Source organism: Coffea arabica, chromosome 10e (assembly GCF_036785885.1).
Source record: "Coffea arabica cultivar ET-39 chromosome 10e, Coffea Arabica ET-39 HiFi, whole genome shotgun sequence".
NCBI classification, from domain to species: domain Eukaryota; kingdom Viridiplantae; phylum Streptophyta; class Magnoliopsida; order Gentianales; family Rubiaceae; genus Coffea; species Coffea arabica.
In genome coordinates, this window is record NC_092328.1 from 28,273,735 (window position 1) to 28,291,407 (window position 17,673).

Here is a 17,673-nt window from a genome sequence, read left to right on the forward strand (position 1 = left end):
TTTACTCCGAATATTATTTTCTAAGCTCTTGAGACCTAATTACATGAAAATATAGTTTCATTATATTTTTAAAATGACTTGTTTCAAAAATTAATTTTCGGAAGCTCGTTTAGTGAAAATAGTGAACACGTTTTTGGAAATCTTGATCGATTGAGAGTACAATAGGTTTGAAATATTGGAGACATGTACAATGGACCTAAATTAGGCATTTTAATGTTTAAATACTCAAGTGATAGTTATTAGTACTATCGTTATAAGAATTTCCCGGAAGTTTCGCGTTATAGCGGTAAAATTGGCGGTACGCGTTTTCACACGCGCGACTTTATTTGAGGAACTTTAGACCCTTGTTTCGAGACAATTAAGAGTGAATAATGTTTATATAACATGAGTGCATTAGAGGTTTAGTGCACTAGTGAACCAAACGCGCGAGAAAATCGAGCCTAAAAACGTGCCAAACGAGCCTTACAAGAGTTGACTTTGGAGCAATTTTTCACCACACATTTAATCTTCTTTGAGAAGCCAACTTAGATCAAAATCACACTCTCTCTTCCCTCTCCTCATGGCCGGCCAAAACACTCCCTCTCTCTAACTCATTTGCAACAAAAATTCTGCACACTAATCTCAACCAAAACTACCCCAAATCACCTCCAAATCACACCAAACTTGGAGACCACTTAGCAAACCTCTTGGAGGTTGGATTTAGCTAACAAAAGGCTGCATCTTCACGGGTTCTTGGAGCTTCAAGAGGGCCGAAATTTCTGATCTTGCACACCCAAGGAATAGGTAATGATCAACCCTTGGATTCTTGTCTTTTGGAATTTATATAGCAAGATTAAGCTCATGCATGCACTTAGTTAGCTTGTTTATGGTGAAAATGAAATGAGTGGGCTCTTGGTATTCCCACACTTGGGTTGTTGTTGCTGATTTAAGGATTAATGTTGGATTTAATGGTAGTTTAGTGGTTATAATGATGAGTTTATGGAGTGTTATTGTTGGAAACTCAAAGTAGAGGTCTTGGCAAGAATTTCCGAAAATGCCCCTGTTTTGTTCGGCCATAAGAAGGCCCATTTTTGGTGATCTATTGGCATGAACCTGATGTATATATGTTATATTATGTGTGTAAAAATTTTCGTTGGAAAACATTAACGTTTGGTGGGTCAAATGAATTTTTCTCCTAGAAGTGGCAATCTGGAAATCTGTTCCGTATTGCACTGTCCAGCGTTGGCATTTTGGCTATAACTCTGTCCTCGGATGTCGAAATCATGTGCCGTCGGTGGCGTTTGAAACTAGACATTCCTAGCTTTAATTTGGTATAAAATTCACGTTCTGATTCCTTGTGAGCAAGCCGAACCAAATGTTTTAAGTTCGCTGTCCTGTTGCTCTGTTCGTCTGGAATGAAGTGTTCAGGCAGCAACTTGATGCCCGAATTTGAACCAGATGGGTGCCGAATTTGGGAATGACTTCTTCTGTGATGTTTTAGTACTATGAATGTATTTTCCAACGGCATAAGCCATGCTCAATTTCGAGCTATATTGACTGAGTTGTGACTGAAACAAGTGGACTGCTCTGTTTTGGAAAACCCTAATGTTGGGACTGGTTTGGAACCAAATCTTGGAATGAACTTGTTAGTTGATGTTTTTGATATTAAACACTTACCAAAGATATTATGGGTGTATCTTAGACCCTTATTTCACAAATGAACCATGGTTGGATAACTTTCTTGGTTAGACGATTGGAAATTTGGAAAATGAAAGTCAAAGGCAGATTGCCTTATAATTTTCCTGAACTTTGGTTGACTAATTAACTATCTTACCGAAAGTATTTTTCCCTGAAATTTGATAGAGTGGTACCTTTCATATGGGAGTAAAATACTGCCAATTTTGGTACCAATCCAAGTTCGTTTCGATACCGAATTAAATTTCTAGTGTTGGAGGTTCAAAACTGGAAATTCTTCTTCAGTCTTGAATCTTCCTCAACTTGGGGCTACTATATCTTGGTGCTCGAAACTCCATTTCTCAATCCGCTTGTATTGTTATACTCTTGGATTGTAACACTATTTGATTTCCAAATTTCAAAGGTTAGTTCAAAACAAGTGAATTTTACTGAATTTCCAAAATTGGCCAAAAACCAACCTTGAAACTGTCTTAGTATTCTACAGCTGTAACTTTGATCCAACTTTTGAATACCTTCCATTTGGAATCATGGGAAAGTGTCTTCTAGAAACTTGTAGTACTCGGAATGTAGTTTCCAATGGTATCAAGCTTTCCAATTTTGGACCTACGTAGTGCAAGATACGATTTTTCTAGAATTGACACCCAAAGCTAAAATTTGACAATTTCTTAGAAATGAGATTTTGGAAACTTGCCTTCTTTTCTCGATACCGATTGAACATTTTTAACTCGATTTCATGAAAAATGTTAGTCTCTTTCTTTAGACTTTAAAACTTTACTCTTGAGCCTCGATTATTAATAATTAAGGCCCAATTCATGAATTCCCTTTAGATTGTACAACCTTCTTTGATAAGTAGGAGTTCTAAGTGATAGTGTATAATAGTTAATGGTTGTTTACTCAGGCACTCGAGGGAATCTCCAAGGGGAACTCGGAGCGGACACCTAAAACGCTTGTTTGAAAACTACTCGCTTGTTTTGACTAGGTGAGTGTTCCATATAGGAATACGTAATTGAATAAGTCTAGGACACGCTTATTTCATGATTATTAAGTGCTATGTGTTAAGTATTTACCATACTCATGCCTATTTAAGGAATGTATACTTGCATTGTATATCTACACGAATTGGTTAAATCATTAACCATATCAAATGACCATATGAACTCGATACATGCTTAACTTGCTAGATTGTTTACTTAGTCTACTTGGTTTTGAAAAATGGAGTCGAGTGTGTACTTTATCGCACTCGTTCTCTTTTGAGATGAATAATTCATGCTTGAAAATACTCGAATAACATGACTTGGTATGCTAAGGTTGCATACGTCGTTGGAGTGAATCTCCTCGACTCTCACGTGGTAAAAATGGGATAACGGCCAATGATGGCCTATGCATATGACCAATGCTTGTCAATTAACCGTCAACCGTGAACAGTTAACCGTTAACCGTGAACCGTTTACCAACCCACATGACTACCTGATTACCTGACTATTTGCTCATATGATTTTTAATCTATATGATTATTCGATATCCGTGAATTATATGCTCCCATGAAATCAACTTGTATTGCTTACGTGCTTACGTGCTAAGTATCCACTTGATCACTTGATTATCATGAATCACATGTTATATGAAGTTGTCCATCATTGTTAGGCGAGTGTGTACTTTATCTCACTCGACCTACTCAAATGATGAATTTTACCTTTTGTCGAATTACTTGATTACTTGTGCATGTTGTAAGCTCTAAGCTGAACTTGGGCCCTGCCTCGGTTACTGACCTACTCGAGCCAGGACTGGGCTCGGTCGGGTAGGTTGGAACCCTGGACAACCGTTTCGGTATACTCGAGTATTACCACTGGAGGGATAAGGTGATGGCCAGTCAAACCGAGGGGATCCGGAAGTCATAAGGTGCAGATGACCGACAGAGTTCCACTGGAACACCGTATCCTACAGTATATGTTTACCTTGTATCATAATAATTGTTTCGTGCTAAAATGCCAACATGAAATCCTGAGCTATGCCTGTAATAAGCTCCAATCACTCGTGAACTATACATGCCAATGTCTCATACCATGATAAATGTCTCAAATTACCGTACAAAGATTATCACCTCATGATAACATGCCATTGTGTAACCTTGAACCATGCATATGATATGCCCAACTTACTTGATTTATTTGAACCGTTAGAGTGTCTTGGAACCTCACTGGGCTGTGTAGCTCATTCCACGTTGTGGTTTTCTTTTACAGGGTTCGAGACCAAGGGTACTCGTGAGTAGTACTAGAATGTTTTCTTTTGAAGACTTTAAGTTATATTATAACGGATGGCTATTGTACCATTTTCCGTTGGGTTGTATTTAAGCTTGAAAGCTACTTAGTTGTAAGTGTGAGATATTTGAAGTACCTTAATTGTGTATTGAAGTTAATTAAAGTATTTCGAGCTCTTGAATGATGGATTGTAGTGAGTCCTGGCGAGAGCTGGGCAGGCGTCCCGCGGATACCCTTTGGTTCGCCTTTGGGAGAAGTGGGGGCGTCACAGTTGGTATCAGAGCTTAGGCTTCAGATCTTTGTAGTGTATCCTAGGCTTAAATGTTTAGGATGCCGGACTGTGGGACTGGTTTGAAAGTTAAAAGATTGCTTGTAGCAATGAAATTTAGAGCCAATTCACGTGGTCTCTACAAAGGAGCAAGATAGGACCAAGTGGTGTTATGGTCCTTACTATGTGATTGAGTAAAGGCTTAAGTGCCCTTCTAGAAATGTAAGCTGTGAATCATGAATATTGTAGGTTGTAAAACCTTTATCTTGATAATTGGAGGGAATTTGATATGTATGTTGGGTAGGAATCTCGAATGTGGTGATTTACTCTTGGGACCGGCCAGCTCGAGTTGTGAATTACCTTATTTCGGATTCTTGTACCCGAGTACTTGAGAGTTGAGGGCAACCATAAGGACTTTATATCTCCATTTTTGGGGAATAAGAATGAATCGATATTTCATGTGAATGGTTACAGGAAACCAATAATTGTTTGGTTAAGATGGTACAATAATTAAGAGTGGAAGATGGAAAATATTGTAACTCAAAAGATCCTTGTGTTGGGATTGAAATCGAGCATGTTAGGGAATGAGAATCGTCTAGTTCCAATAATCTAGTGAATCCCTACTTGTGATCTTTTATAGTGAGACGATGGGAGTAGAACTTAGAGTCTGCGCCTTGAAGATGAATGTACTTGTGATGATCACTTGTTTATTTTGCTATTGACTTTGACTTGGCATGAACTTTACTTGGCCATAATTTGTGTTATGATTTAATGAACTCTAGTTTGTGTTTACTTGCATGGTGATAATGTTATTTGTGTAAGTGACTTCATCCTTTTTAAATGTTGCTACTGGTATATGAGTATAGTTCAATTTTAACTAAGTGTGAGGGTTATGCATGTGCGTATAGATTAGTTGTGAACATGGAAACTAGAGGACAACGAAAGGGACGTCAACCTAGACAACCCCGAAATGAAAGAGTAGCTAATGGGTCCGATATTGATCAAAACGTTGAGCTAAGTGCTGGGAGAGGAAATGACCAAATGGGACAAGTTTTAACTCGCATGACGGATATCCTGGAGCTCTTGGTAGCTCAACAAGGTCAAGGTGTTGGACAAGGAAACCAACGTGGAAATCAAGAGATAGGGGAGGATCGAGCTTTAGAGCGGTTTCAAAAATTTTCCCCGCCCAAGTTTGCTGGAGGACCTGATCCAGAGGTGGCTGAGAATTGGTTAGAGAATATAAGAAATATATTCGATGCCTTGGATTACACAGAGGAGAGACAAGTCACCTTTGCTGTATTTCAACTTGAAGGAGCAGCCCGAGCCTGGTGGAATGTTATAAGAAACAAGTGGGAAAGAGATCAAACCCTAAGGACTTGGATAAACTTTGTACGTGAATTTAATGAGAAATTTCTTCCTCCACTTGTCCAAGAAAAGAGAGAAGATGATTTTATAAAACTTCGTCAAGGAACTTTGAGCGTAGCTGAGTATGAAACACGCTTTACAAAGTTATCTACATATGCCCCAGAATTGGTGGCTACTGAACGGAAGAGAATAAGAAGGTTTATCCAAGGATTAGATTTGGAAATCCAAGATGCCCTTGCTGCAGCACAGGTTGAAACATTTAGTGACGCTCTCGAAAAAGCGCAAAGGGTAGAAAGCACAAAATCTCAACTGAGAGCTCTTCAAGCAAGGAAAAGAGATGCATCTGATAGTACACTAGGAGGAAATGGACCACCACCCAAAGTTAGAAAAGAAGTGGATGGAGTAGGACTGTTATTTCCTGCACCACTCATGATAAAGGAACCAAAAGGAACTATGTCGCGAGGGACTTCAGTAGAACAGACACGATCAAAGAAAACCTCGCAAGCCAGTCAGGTCACAACACCTCGTCCGACTTGTGGATATTGTGGAAGGACGAATCACATTGAAGAAAACTGTTGGCTAAAGGGACGAAAGTGTATGGGGTGTGGGAGTACCAACCATAAAGTTCATGACTGTCCAAGGAGGTATCCACGAGAAACTACTGCTCCACAAGGAAATGGAACTGTCCCTCGACAAGTCAATGGAAGGAGAAACCGACCAATAGCATCTGAAAGAACGCATAACATGAACACACCACATGGTTCAGAGTTGTCTGAAATTACAGAAGGTATGAATTTCGAGGACGAAATTCTTTTAAGGAGGGGAGGTTGTGAGGACTCGCAAAATTTACTTATTTAATCTCCTATTTTTAGCTTATTTAATTATTTATTTGGTCTTTTACTCCGAATATTATTTTCTAAGCTCTTGAGACCTAATTACATGAAAATATAGTTTCATTATATTTTTAAAATGACTTGTTTCAAAAATTAATTTTCGGAAGCTCGTTTAGTGAAAATAGTGAACACGTCTTTGGAAATCTTGATCGATTGAGAGTACAATAGGTTTGAAATATTGGAGACATGTACAATGGACCTAAATTAGGCATTTTAATGTTTAAATACTCAAGTGATAGTTATTAGTACTATCGTTATAAGAATTTCTCGGAAGTTTCGCGTTATCGCGCTTAAATTGGAGATACGCGTTTTCACACGCGCGATTTAAATTCAGGAACTTTAGACCCTTGTTTCGAGACAATTAAGAGTGAATAATGTTTATATTAACATGAGTGCATTAGAGGTTTAGTGCACTAGTGAACCAAACGCGCGAGAAAATCGAGCCTAAAAACGTGCCAAACGAGCCTTACAAGAGTTGACTTTGGAACAATTTTTCACCACACATTTAATCTTCTTTGAGAAGCCAACTTAGATCAAAATCACACTCTCTCTTCTCTCTCCTCACAGCCGGCCAAGCTCCTCTCTCTCTCTAACTCATTTGCAACAAAAATTCTGCACACTAATCTCAACCAAAACTACCCCAAATCACCTCCAAATCACACCAAACTTGGAGACCACTTAGCAAACCTCTTGGAGGTTGGATTTAGCTAACAAAAGGCTGCATCTTCACGGGTTCTTGGAGCTTCAAGAGGGCCGAAATTTCTGATCTTGCACACCCAAGGAATAGGTAATGATCAACCCTTGGATTCTTGTCTTTTGGAATTTATATAGCAAGATTAAGCTCATGCATGCACTTAGTTAGCTTGTTTATGGTGAAAATGAAATGAGTGGGCTCTTGGTATTCCCACACTTGGGTTGTTGTTGCTGATTTAAGGATTACTGTTGGATTTAATGGTAGTTTAGTGGTTATAATGATGAGTTTATGGAGTGTTATTGTTGGAAACTCAAAGTAGAGGTCTTGGCAAGAATTTCCGAAAATGCCCCTGTTTTGTTCGGCCATAAGAAGGCCCATTTTTGGTGATCTATTGGCATGAACCTGATGTATATATGTTATATTATGTGTGTAAAAATTTTCGTTGGAAAACATTAACGTTTGGTGGGTCAAATGAATTTTTCTCCTAGAAGTGGCAATCTGGAAATCTGTTCCGTATTGCACTGTCCAGCGTTGGCATTTTGGCTATAACTCTGTCCTCGGATGTCGAAATCATGTGCCGTCGGTGGCGTTTGAAACTAGACATTCCTAGCTTTAATTTGGTATAAAATTTACGTTCTGATTCCTTGTGAGCAAGCCGAACCAAATGTTTTAAGTTCGCTGTCCTGTTGCTCTGTTCGTCTGGAATGAAGTGTTCAGGCAGCAACTTGATGCCCGAATTTGAACCAGATGGGTGCCGAATTTGGGAATGACTTCTTCTGTGATGTTTTAGTACTATGAATGTATTTTCCAACGGCATAAGCCATGCTCAATTTCGAGCTATATTGACTGAGTTGTGACTGAAACAAGTGGACTGCTCTGTTTTGGAAAACCCTAATGTTGGGACTGGTTTGGAACCAAATCTTGGAATGAACTTGTTAGTTGATGTTTTTGATATTAAACACTTACCAAAGATATTATGGGTGTATCTTAGACCCTTATTTCACAAATGAACCATGGTTGGATAACTTTCTTGGTTAGACGATTGGAAATTTGGAAAATGAAAGTCAAAGGCAGATTGCCTTATAATTTTCCTGAACTTTGGTTGACTAATTAACTATCTTACCGAAAGTATTTTTCCCTGAAATTTGATAGAGTGGTACCTTTCATATGGGAGTAAAATACTGCCAATTTTGGTACCAATCCAAGTTCGTTTCGATACCGAATTAAATTTCTAGTGTTGGAGGTTCAAAACTGGAAATTCTTCTTCAGTCTTGAATCTTCCTCAACTTGGGGCTACTATATCTTGGTGCTCGAAACTCCATTTCTCAATCCGCTTGTATTGTTATACTCTTGGATTGTAACACTATTTGATTTCCAAATTTCAAAGGTTAGTTCAAAACAAGTGAATTTTACTGAATTTCCAAAATTGGCCAAAAACCAACCTTGAAACTGTCTTAGTATTCTACAGCTGTAACTTTGATCCAACTTTTGAATACCTTCCATTTGGAATCATGGGAAAGTGTCTTCTAGAAACTTGTAGTACTCGGAATGTAGTTTCCAATGGTATCAAGCTTTCCAATTTTGGACCTACGTAGTGCAAGATACGATTTTTCTAGAATTGACACCCAAAGCTAAAATTTGACAATTTCTTAGAAATGAGATTTTGGAAACTTGCCTTCTTTTCTCGATACCGATTGAACATTTTTAACTCGATTTCATGAAAAATGTTAGTCTCTTTCTTTAGACTTTAAAACTTTACTCTTGAGCCTCGATTATTAATAATTAAGGCCCAATTCATGAATTCCCTTTAGATTGTACAACCTTCTTTGATAAGTAGGAGTTCTAAGTGATAGTGTATAATAGTTAATGGTTGTTTACTCAGGCACTCGAGGGAATCTCCAAGGGGAACTCGGAGCGGACACCTAAAACGCTTGTTTGAAAACTACTCGCTTGTTTTGACTAGGTGAGTGTTCCATATAGGAATACGTAATTGAATAAGTCTAGGACACGCTTATTTCATGATTATTAAGTGCTATGTGTTAAGTATTTACCATACTCATGCCTATTTAAGGAATGTATACTTGCATTGTATATCTACACGAATTGGTTAAATCATTAACCATATCAAATGACCATATGAACTCGATACATGCTTAACTTGCTAGATTGTTTACTTAGTCTACTTGGTTTTGAAAAATGGAGTCGAGTGTGTACTTTATCGCACTCGTTCTCTTTTGAGATGAATAATTCATGCTTGAAAATACTCGAATAACATGACTTGGTATGCTAAGGTTGCATACGTCGTTGGAGTGAATCTCCTCGACTCTCACGTGGTAAAAATGGGATAACGGCCAATGATGGCCTATGCATATGACCAATGCTTGTCAATTAACCGTCAACCGTGAACAGTTAACCGTTAACCGTGAACCGTTTACCAACCCACATGACTACCTGATTACCTGACTATTTGCTCATATGATTTTTAATCTATATGATTATTCGATATCCGTGAATTATATGCTCCCATGAAATCAACTTGTATTGCTTACGTGCTTACGTGCTAAGTATCCACTTGATCACTTGATTATCATGAATCACATGTTATATGAAGTTGTCCATCATTGTTAGGCGAGTGTGTACTTTATCTCACTCGACCTACTCAAATGATGAATTTTACCTTTTGTCGAATTACTTGATTACTTGTGCATGTTGTAAGCTCTAAGCTGAACTTGGGCCCTGCCTCGGTTACTGACCTACTCGAGCCAGGACTGGGCTCGGTCGGGTAGGTTGGAACCCTGGACAACCGTTTCGGTATACTCGAGTATTACCACTGGAGGGATAAGGTGATGGCCAGTCAAACCGAGGGGATCCGGAAGTCATAAGGTGCAGATGACCGACAGAGTTCCACTGGAACACCGTATCCTACAGTATATGTTTACCTTGTATCATAATAATTGTTTCGTGCTAAAATGCCAACATGAAATCCTGAGCTATGCCTGTAATAAGCTCCAATCACTCGTGAACTATACATGCCAATGTCTCATACCATGATAAATGTCTCAAATTACCGTACAAAGATTATCACCTCATGATAACATGCCATTGTGTAACCTTGAACCATGCATATGATATGCCCAACTTACTTGATTTATTTGAACCGTTAGAGTGTCTTGGAACCTCACTGGGCTGTGTAGCTCATTCCACGTTGTGGTTTTCTTTTACAGGGTTCGAGACCAAGGGTACTCGTGAGTAGTACTAGAATGTTTTCTTTTGAAGACTTTAAGTTATATTATAACGGATGGCTATTGTACCATTTTCCGTTGGGTTGTATTTAAGCTTGAAAGCTACTTAGTTGTAAGTGTGAGATATTTGAAGTACCTTAATTGTGTATTGAAGTTAATTAAAGTATTTCGAGCTCTTGAATGATGGATTGTAGTGAGTCCTGGCGAGAGCTGGGCAGGCGTCCCGCGGATACCCTTTGGTTCGCCTTTGGGAGAAGTGGGGGCGTCACATATTTCACTTCAAATTTCAACCACTCTTAGCTAAGCAATTGGAGATTACATCAAGCTAAGAAAGAGGGCTGCTTTCCATGGATTTCTTGGGCATTCATTGGACCGAAAATTCTGTTCTAGTTCATCAAGAGAGGTAATGGACGATCAACCCTTTAAATCTTACTTTATGGAAGTAGTATTGCACATCTAAGCTTATGCATGCTCATGGGTAGCTTGTTATGTTGAAAAAATTGTTGTGTGGGCTCTATGAACTCCCGCTTTGGTTGGATGGACTGATTTGATGATTTATGATGATATTAATGTTGGTTTAATGCTCAAATTGGTGGGATAATGTTGGGTTATTGATAGAAACTCAAGGATGGTGCAACGAGCAAAAGTGACCATTTTACCCCTGCCCTGTTCGTGCACTTTGGTGCAAAATTTTGAGGTTCTAATGGCTTTTTTATGATGTATATATGTTATATGGATAGTGTAGAAAGTTTCGTTGAAAAATAATATGATTTGGTTGGTCAAACGTGTTGATTTCCAAAGTATGGCAGAACTGGAAAATTTTCCCAGATTGCCCAGGCAGTCCTGTTGTTTCAGCTATAACTTTTTACTCCGATGTCGAAATCGAGTACCATTTGTGGAACTGGAAACTAGACGTTCCCAGATTTCTATTGGTGTAAAATGCACATCCTGGTTCTACTTGTGTGAGGCAAACCATTCATTTGAAGTTTGCTGTCCTGTTTCGTTGGTTCACTACAGGGCAGAACACGAACTACCACTTGATGCTCAAATGTGAGCTAGTTGTGGATGGATTTTGAAAATTGTTTCTTCTGAGAAAATATAGATTAATGAAAGTGTTTTCCAGCGCCACTAACCACGTCCAATTCTGAGTTGAATTGAGTGATTTGTGGCTGTATTTCGAAACTGACTTCTTGAAGGAAAATTCTCATTTTGGGCAAAATTGTTACTAAACTCGATTGGGACTTGTTAATTCGAGATTCTTGGTGTTAATCACCATCAAACATATCTTGGATGTTTAATAAACATTGTCTACTAAAATGTACGATGTTTGCAAGGATTTCATGTGGCCAAAAGCTTAGAAAAAGGACATTTTGTACACAAGGCAGTTTTGCCTTGAAATTTTAGAAACTTTGGTGTTTTAGTTAACCAACTTTCCGTGCTTATTTATCTATAAAATTTGGTAGAGGAATAACCCTTATATGGTAGTATAATACTGCTAATTTTGGTGTTATTCCGAGGCCGTTTCATTGATCAACTAAACTCCCAAAGTTCATGACTTGATTTTGGAAAACCCTTGTTTAACAAGGAAATTTGGGTAACTTTGAGCTACCATATCTTGGTCCTCAAAACTTCAATTCTCATTCCGCTTGTTCCATTTTAAACTTGGATTACAACTCTAATAGATTTCCAAATTTCAAAGGCTAGTTCAAATTGAACGAATTTTGCCAAATTTTCAAAGTTGGCCAAAAACCAACTTAAACCTGTCTTGATAACGCAAGTTATCAACTTCAAGCCAAAATTTGAATGCCTTCCACTTGGATTCATGGAAAGGTGTCTTCTAGAAACTTTTAGTACTTTGAAGTATGTTTCCAACGGTACCAAATTTTCCAATTTTAGTCAATCAGGGAGTGATTTATGATTTTTAAAATAATTGCACCAAAAATTGAAAATTGTGACCATTGAAAGAAATCCGCGCGGGAAACTATTCATCAGAATCCGGCCTTGAATCCGGCCAGTTCTTGGCCGGATAGGCGGCCGGATTGGTGATGGAATTTGAAAAAAATGGAGGTTTGGTCTCTGCCACCAATCCGGCCAGAGTCCGGCCGGATTGTGATGTTACCCGTCCTGTTCCGACTTCGGTCGTTCGTTTTGAGATCTATTTGCTTACACTTATTTCCGTCCAATGATTTTATGGATGATGATTTGTTTACTCGAGTCTTGTAACTCTTTTGAGCTCGATTTTGAAAAAGAAAACTAGGCCAATCTTTGAGATATTTTCTAAGTTCGTACTAGGGTACGACCTTCCTCATTGTTTGAGGATTATCAGTAATAGTCCATTGTTAATTGCTCAGGCACACAAGAGGACCTTCAAGAGGATCCCCCAGTGAACGCCTAAAGCTCCGAGGGACATTTCTTCCTCATTACTTATATTGGTGAGTGTCAACTGTATGAATACTTGATACATGCTTAATTGTTATGATTGTTCGGAGATTTTGAAAATGGAGGCGAGTGTGTACTTTATCGCACTCGTTCTTATTTGAAATGAATGACTCATGATTCAAATGAAATGAATGAATTATGAATGACTTAATTGAATAAAATGAGATGGTTGAATGATTGAATGAAATGAAATGGTATGCTATGGCTGCATACGTCGTTGAAGTGAATCTCCTCGGCTCTCAAATGTAAATGGGGGACGCCCAAACTCATAGGCCGACCTTGGACTTGAGTCGGCATGGGTTTGGTCGGGAACCTTGGCGAACCATGAGATAATGAAGCTCGACCTAATGAGAGGTCTTGCTTGGCATACTCGAGGAGTATCGCCTAACAAATGTCTTGTGGGCCCGGGAGGTGCACGGTGGACGGAGGGAAGTAAGTGGTGATCTACGGAATGGAAATAGCGACCCGGTTGATGGAGTGTCATCGCGGGAAGGTATATGAATGACATCGGCAGAGCAAGTGGAACTTAGCTCCTGAGAGCTACTATATCCTTGAATTGTTTCTGTTTACTTTTCCTGCTCGAATTGTTATTTATTGCAATATTATTGCTCTATTTGTTAAATTGGGATTGTTACTTGAACAATGTGCTTGCATGTGTGTTCTTGGCCTCACGAGCGTTTTGCTCACCCAGTAGATTTGTTTTCCTTAACAGGATTTGAGCTTGGAATGAGATTCAGAGGAAATTCTCTTTTGTGTACTCTTGTAATAGGGTTCCAACTCTTTTGTCTAGACTTTTGGCTATTGTATATTTTGGGTTGTATTATGGAAACCCGATGTAAGGATTGGGTGATTGTTATATATCGTTAAGCTTGAACGCTTCCGCATTAATTGTATTATATTATCTGGTTGTGGGCTTTTAGCACCGCTATAAGCTTGAACAGAAATTGCTTGAGTCCTGGCGAGATCTAGGCAGGCGTCCCGCGGATACCCTTTGGTTCGCCTTAGGGAGAAGTGGGGGCGTCACATTGCATCCATATAGTGACATCCAAATATGATAAATTCTTAGGTTAAAATAAGAAAATTTTCGACTAAATCACACAACTAGCTTTAGGTTAGGTTGAAAGGGTGCCTTGGATTTTATCCTTGCCTTTCCTTTCTTCAACCGTGACTCCCGAACCTTTTTCTCTTGATTTTCGCAGACTTGGAGTCGTTTAAAAAGGGTTTTCTCTAGTTTTTGTTTAAAATTAATTTTAGGTGACTTGGTACACCTTAACTCAATATCAAGTGGTGAGTCCTATTTTTTTAATTAAAAACCCTTTTTAAACTTTTAATTTAGGCCAAAATCATCGTACTTTCTAGTCCCATTCTAGGCCCATTTTCTTTATTTATTTTCTAAAAATCAAAAACTCATTTTCACTCTAAAATTGATCAAAATTCATTTTATAAACACGTTATTTTTTCATTAAAAAATGGGGTGCGACAGCTTGGCGACTTCACTGGAGACTTAGAAAGTCCGAGCAACTTGATTTAGTTAAACCTTTTTATACATCACATTTGGAGGTTTTAGGTTGCATTTTTCATTTTCCTTTTCCTTTTTCCACTTGTTTAGGGTTTTTGCATTTTCGCACCCGCAATCGTCTCTGTGAGGCCCCAGTCAGTTCGTAAGTTGATATTAGGGTTAAGGAGAAAACCCTAATCTTGGTTAAGATTGAAAACCCTAGTTTATGTATTAATATTCGTAGGTTCGAGCTATAATTTATATTCGGTGTTCTAGTGTGTGTTTTGGTATACGTAAGTTTAGGATTTGTTTTAGTTTACAAAGGTTTAGCAAGTTTGAAATGGTTAGCAAACTCTAGATTAGCAAACCTCTAGTGTTACAATTTATTAGAAAGCTTAAGTGGGGTTTAAAACCCCCAATTTTGCCAAAGATATAAAAGTTGTTGTTTGATTGTTTTTATTATGGAAAAAGTATGTTTAAGTATAGATGATTAAGATAGGAAAGTGATTAGTGAAGTAATTAAGCGTGATTACATGTTTTAAACTAGATTAAGTTATGACCTATGGAGTTAATTGAAAGATTATCAAATGTTTGAGGGCAAGTGTAGAATAAAAACTAGGTTGAGGTGCAAGGGTTTAAAAGGCAAATAAAGCATTTTTATGTGATTGGTTGGCCTAAAAATATCTCTTATTGTCTTTGACTATTTATTACCTTAGGATTATAAGATAATCACAAGACAAACAAGACAAGAGAAAAAGAGAGAGGAGAGCCGAGATTGAGAGAGCAAAGAGAGGAAAGAAATTCTTCAAGTTCTTCATCTTCTAGCCTTTCATCTTGCCTTTGAAGCTTGAGGGAACAACTTAGGAGCTTGATTGTTGAAGTTTGATCATCTACCAAACTCATTTGAAGGTATGCCATCTTCTTTGAAAGATAAATTTTGGGGTTGTTAATCTTTAAGCTATGGAATTGATGTATTTTGTTGTGATTATGGATTTGTATGGTGGATTTGATGTTTATATTGAAGTTTTATGGTTAATTTTAGTGTTTTATTGCTGTTGGAAATTCGGTCAAAAGGAAAAAAAAATTAGGGCTTCTTGCTTTAATGTTTTCCTTAGTTGCCTTGATTGAGAAATTGATTTGTAGATGGGATTTGTGGTGTAGTGATTGTTCTTGTATGGTTAGATTTTGGTAAAATCAGATTTGGTTCATGAAACCCTAGACTCCATTAGGATAGTTTAGCTTGGCTAATGCCTAATGAGTTGGGGTTTGGTTAGTTGGATGTTAGAGCAAGCTCATTAGTGCAAATGAAGTGAGGATAGGGATTTTGGTTAGTGTTTGGTAATTTTGTGGTAAAAGAAGGAGAGGATTTTGCTTCTGCCCATGTTTTATCCGTTTTGATAACGTACGAACTGGGTATTGATCCCTTCATAATAAATGTAGATCTTTTTTTTATCTTCGAAACGGTATAAAGTACGTCAAAATCCGAGTTCCGTAGCTCCCGTTATGACCAAAACAAGATTGATCGTCAGAACTGCCTTTGAATCTGGACAGTTCTGACGGGTACTTTGGCACTCAATTTTCGTTCTGTTCTGATTGGATTCAGGTCCTGGCCAAAACATCAATGTTTTAGCCTTATGTCCCAAATTTCTAATTCCTTTGGAATTTCCTGATTTGGATTTGTGAGCTGGATGTTTTGGTCCAGCAAACATACCCTGTCCGTCACTCTAAAGTGCGAATTTCTGGAACGATTTTCCATACTTTCGACCTATTTCCGTTCAGATCCGGACTTAGGTATCTTCATGAAAATTGTAACCCTTCCTCTTAGCTTCGTAACGGTAGCTCATGTACCTTGATCCGACACTCGTAGCTTCGATTGTATTCAAAACAGCTTTGACGGCAAAGCGATTAGGTTACCATTTCCGAATCCGTATGCCGTTTCCGCACTCGTATGTGCCGATTTAGCCGTTTTGCTTGTTTTAAGTATGTTAGTAGCCGTTTGTGATATATTGTGACACAATCTTCAATTTCGGACGTTGGTGAGCAAGGTGGAGCCGGTGGGGCCTACTAGCTACTCCTCGCGGCACGAATTTCGTACTTTTGCTCTTTTGTTCGTTGTGTAAGTATTCAGGCCGCTCTTGTGTGTTAGTTGTTTATGTGTTTCAATATGTATGAAGAGGGTACCTAGACGAGGGTGTATTTTATCGCACTCGACCTAAACCCTAACTTGCGCACATATTTGTACATGGCTTGTGTATATGAGCAATTTTGGAACTAAAACCCTTGAGCTTGTGACTCGGAGTGACTTTTGAATAATTTTGTGAAGTTTGTGAGTTTGGGGCCCGATCTCAATACCTAGATGGACTATTCGAGCCGGTTAGGGCTTGGTCGAAGTCAGTCCAACCTGGATTGAGGTCACCAAGTTTGTGAATCCGGTTCACCGAGTATGTGGACCAAGTTTGTGACCCGAGCTTGTGAACCAAGCTCAATTTCGTTCGCTCGAGCAAGTTTGTGAGGTGTCTGGCCAGAGAGGGTGATAAGGTGTACGATGGGAGAACAAGTGGAGTTCTACGGACCATTATTTGTGGTCGACGGAGTGTCGGCAGGAGATCATACATGGCACATGAATTGGCTTTGGAGCCACCCGTATCCTTATTATGTGATGTTATTTTTCTGCTTTTGCTTTACTCTTACTGTGTAATTGTTAATATGTGAGATTTACGCTTTTGCCCATTTTTACTTGCTAAGCATATAGCTTACCCATTTTCTTTTATTTTCCTTAGCAGGGGCCGGCGCGGGGACTTTTGACACACACACTAGTATAGTTAGATTTGCATGTAATAGTTGGACAATTAGGATGTTTGTTTTAGTTTTGGTGGTTTGTATAAGGACCCTCCTTAGGGTCTACTCTTTGGTTTTGGTTATATTCATAAGGATGTAATGGGATGATTAGAACACTTTTGGGATTGTATATATATTGTGTATATAGTGCTCTTTCGGTTTATCTCGTGTTATTGCTTTAAGTTTCGAGTCCTGGCGCGAGCTAGGCAGGCGGTCCACCGATACCCTCGGGTCCGCCCTTGGGAGAAGTGGGGTCGTCACAGGTGGTATCAGAGCGCCGAGGTTAGAGGACTTGGGCAAGTGGGACATACGTGATAGGCACTAGGCATACTTGATTCTTTTAAGATGAATGATATATTTTAGGCTGAAATGCCGGAGAACTGACGAATTAATGTTTTGTAGGTATGTATCCGGGCAGTTCGAGTGGTGCGGGACCCAGTGGCGTGGGACCGAGACTTCTGAGTGCGAGGAGCCCAGAGGATCGAGTGTTGCGTAAGCGGACGA

At 38.8% G+C, this 17,673-nt stretch overlaps 2 long non-coding RNA genes across 4 annotated transcripts; both read left to right on the forward strand.

Moving 5' to 3' along the window:
- Positions 1 to 402: 402 nt before the first annotated feature.
- LOC140015062 (uncharacterized) lies at positions 403 to 4,107 on the forward strand. 2 transcript variants are annotated; one of them, XR_011821821.1, is made up of 3 exons: positions 403 to 783; positions 2,573 to 2,653; positions 3,915 to 4,107. It is a non-coding gene; the product is annotated as an uncharacterized lncRNA (long non-coding RNA). The 2 variants fall into 2 exon arrangements; XR_011821820.1 differs by lacking the exon at positions 3,915 to 4,107 and having other exon boundaries at positions 2,573 to 2,951.
- Positions 4,108 to 7,028: 2,921 nt separating this feature from the next.
- On the forward strand, positions 7,029 to 10,569 carry LOC140015417 (uncharacterized). 2 transcript variants are annotated; one of them, XR_011822072.1, is made up of 3 exons: positions 7,029 to 7,245; positions 9,035 to 9,115; positions 10,377 to 10,569. It is a non-coding gene; the product is annotated as an uncharacterized lncRNA (long non-coding RNA). The 2 variants fall into 2 exon arrangements; XR_011822073.1 differs by lacking the exon at positions 10,377 to 10,569 and having other exon boundaries at positions 9,035 to 9,413.
- The last annotated feature ends 7,104 nt before the right edge of the window (positions 10,570 to 17,673 follow it).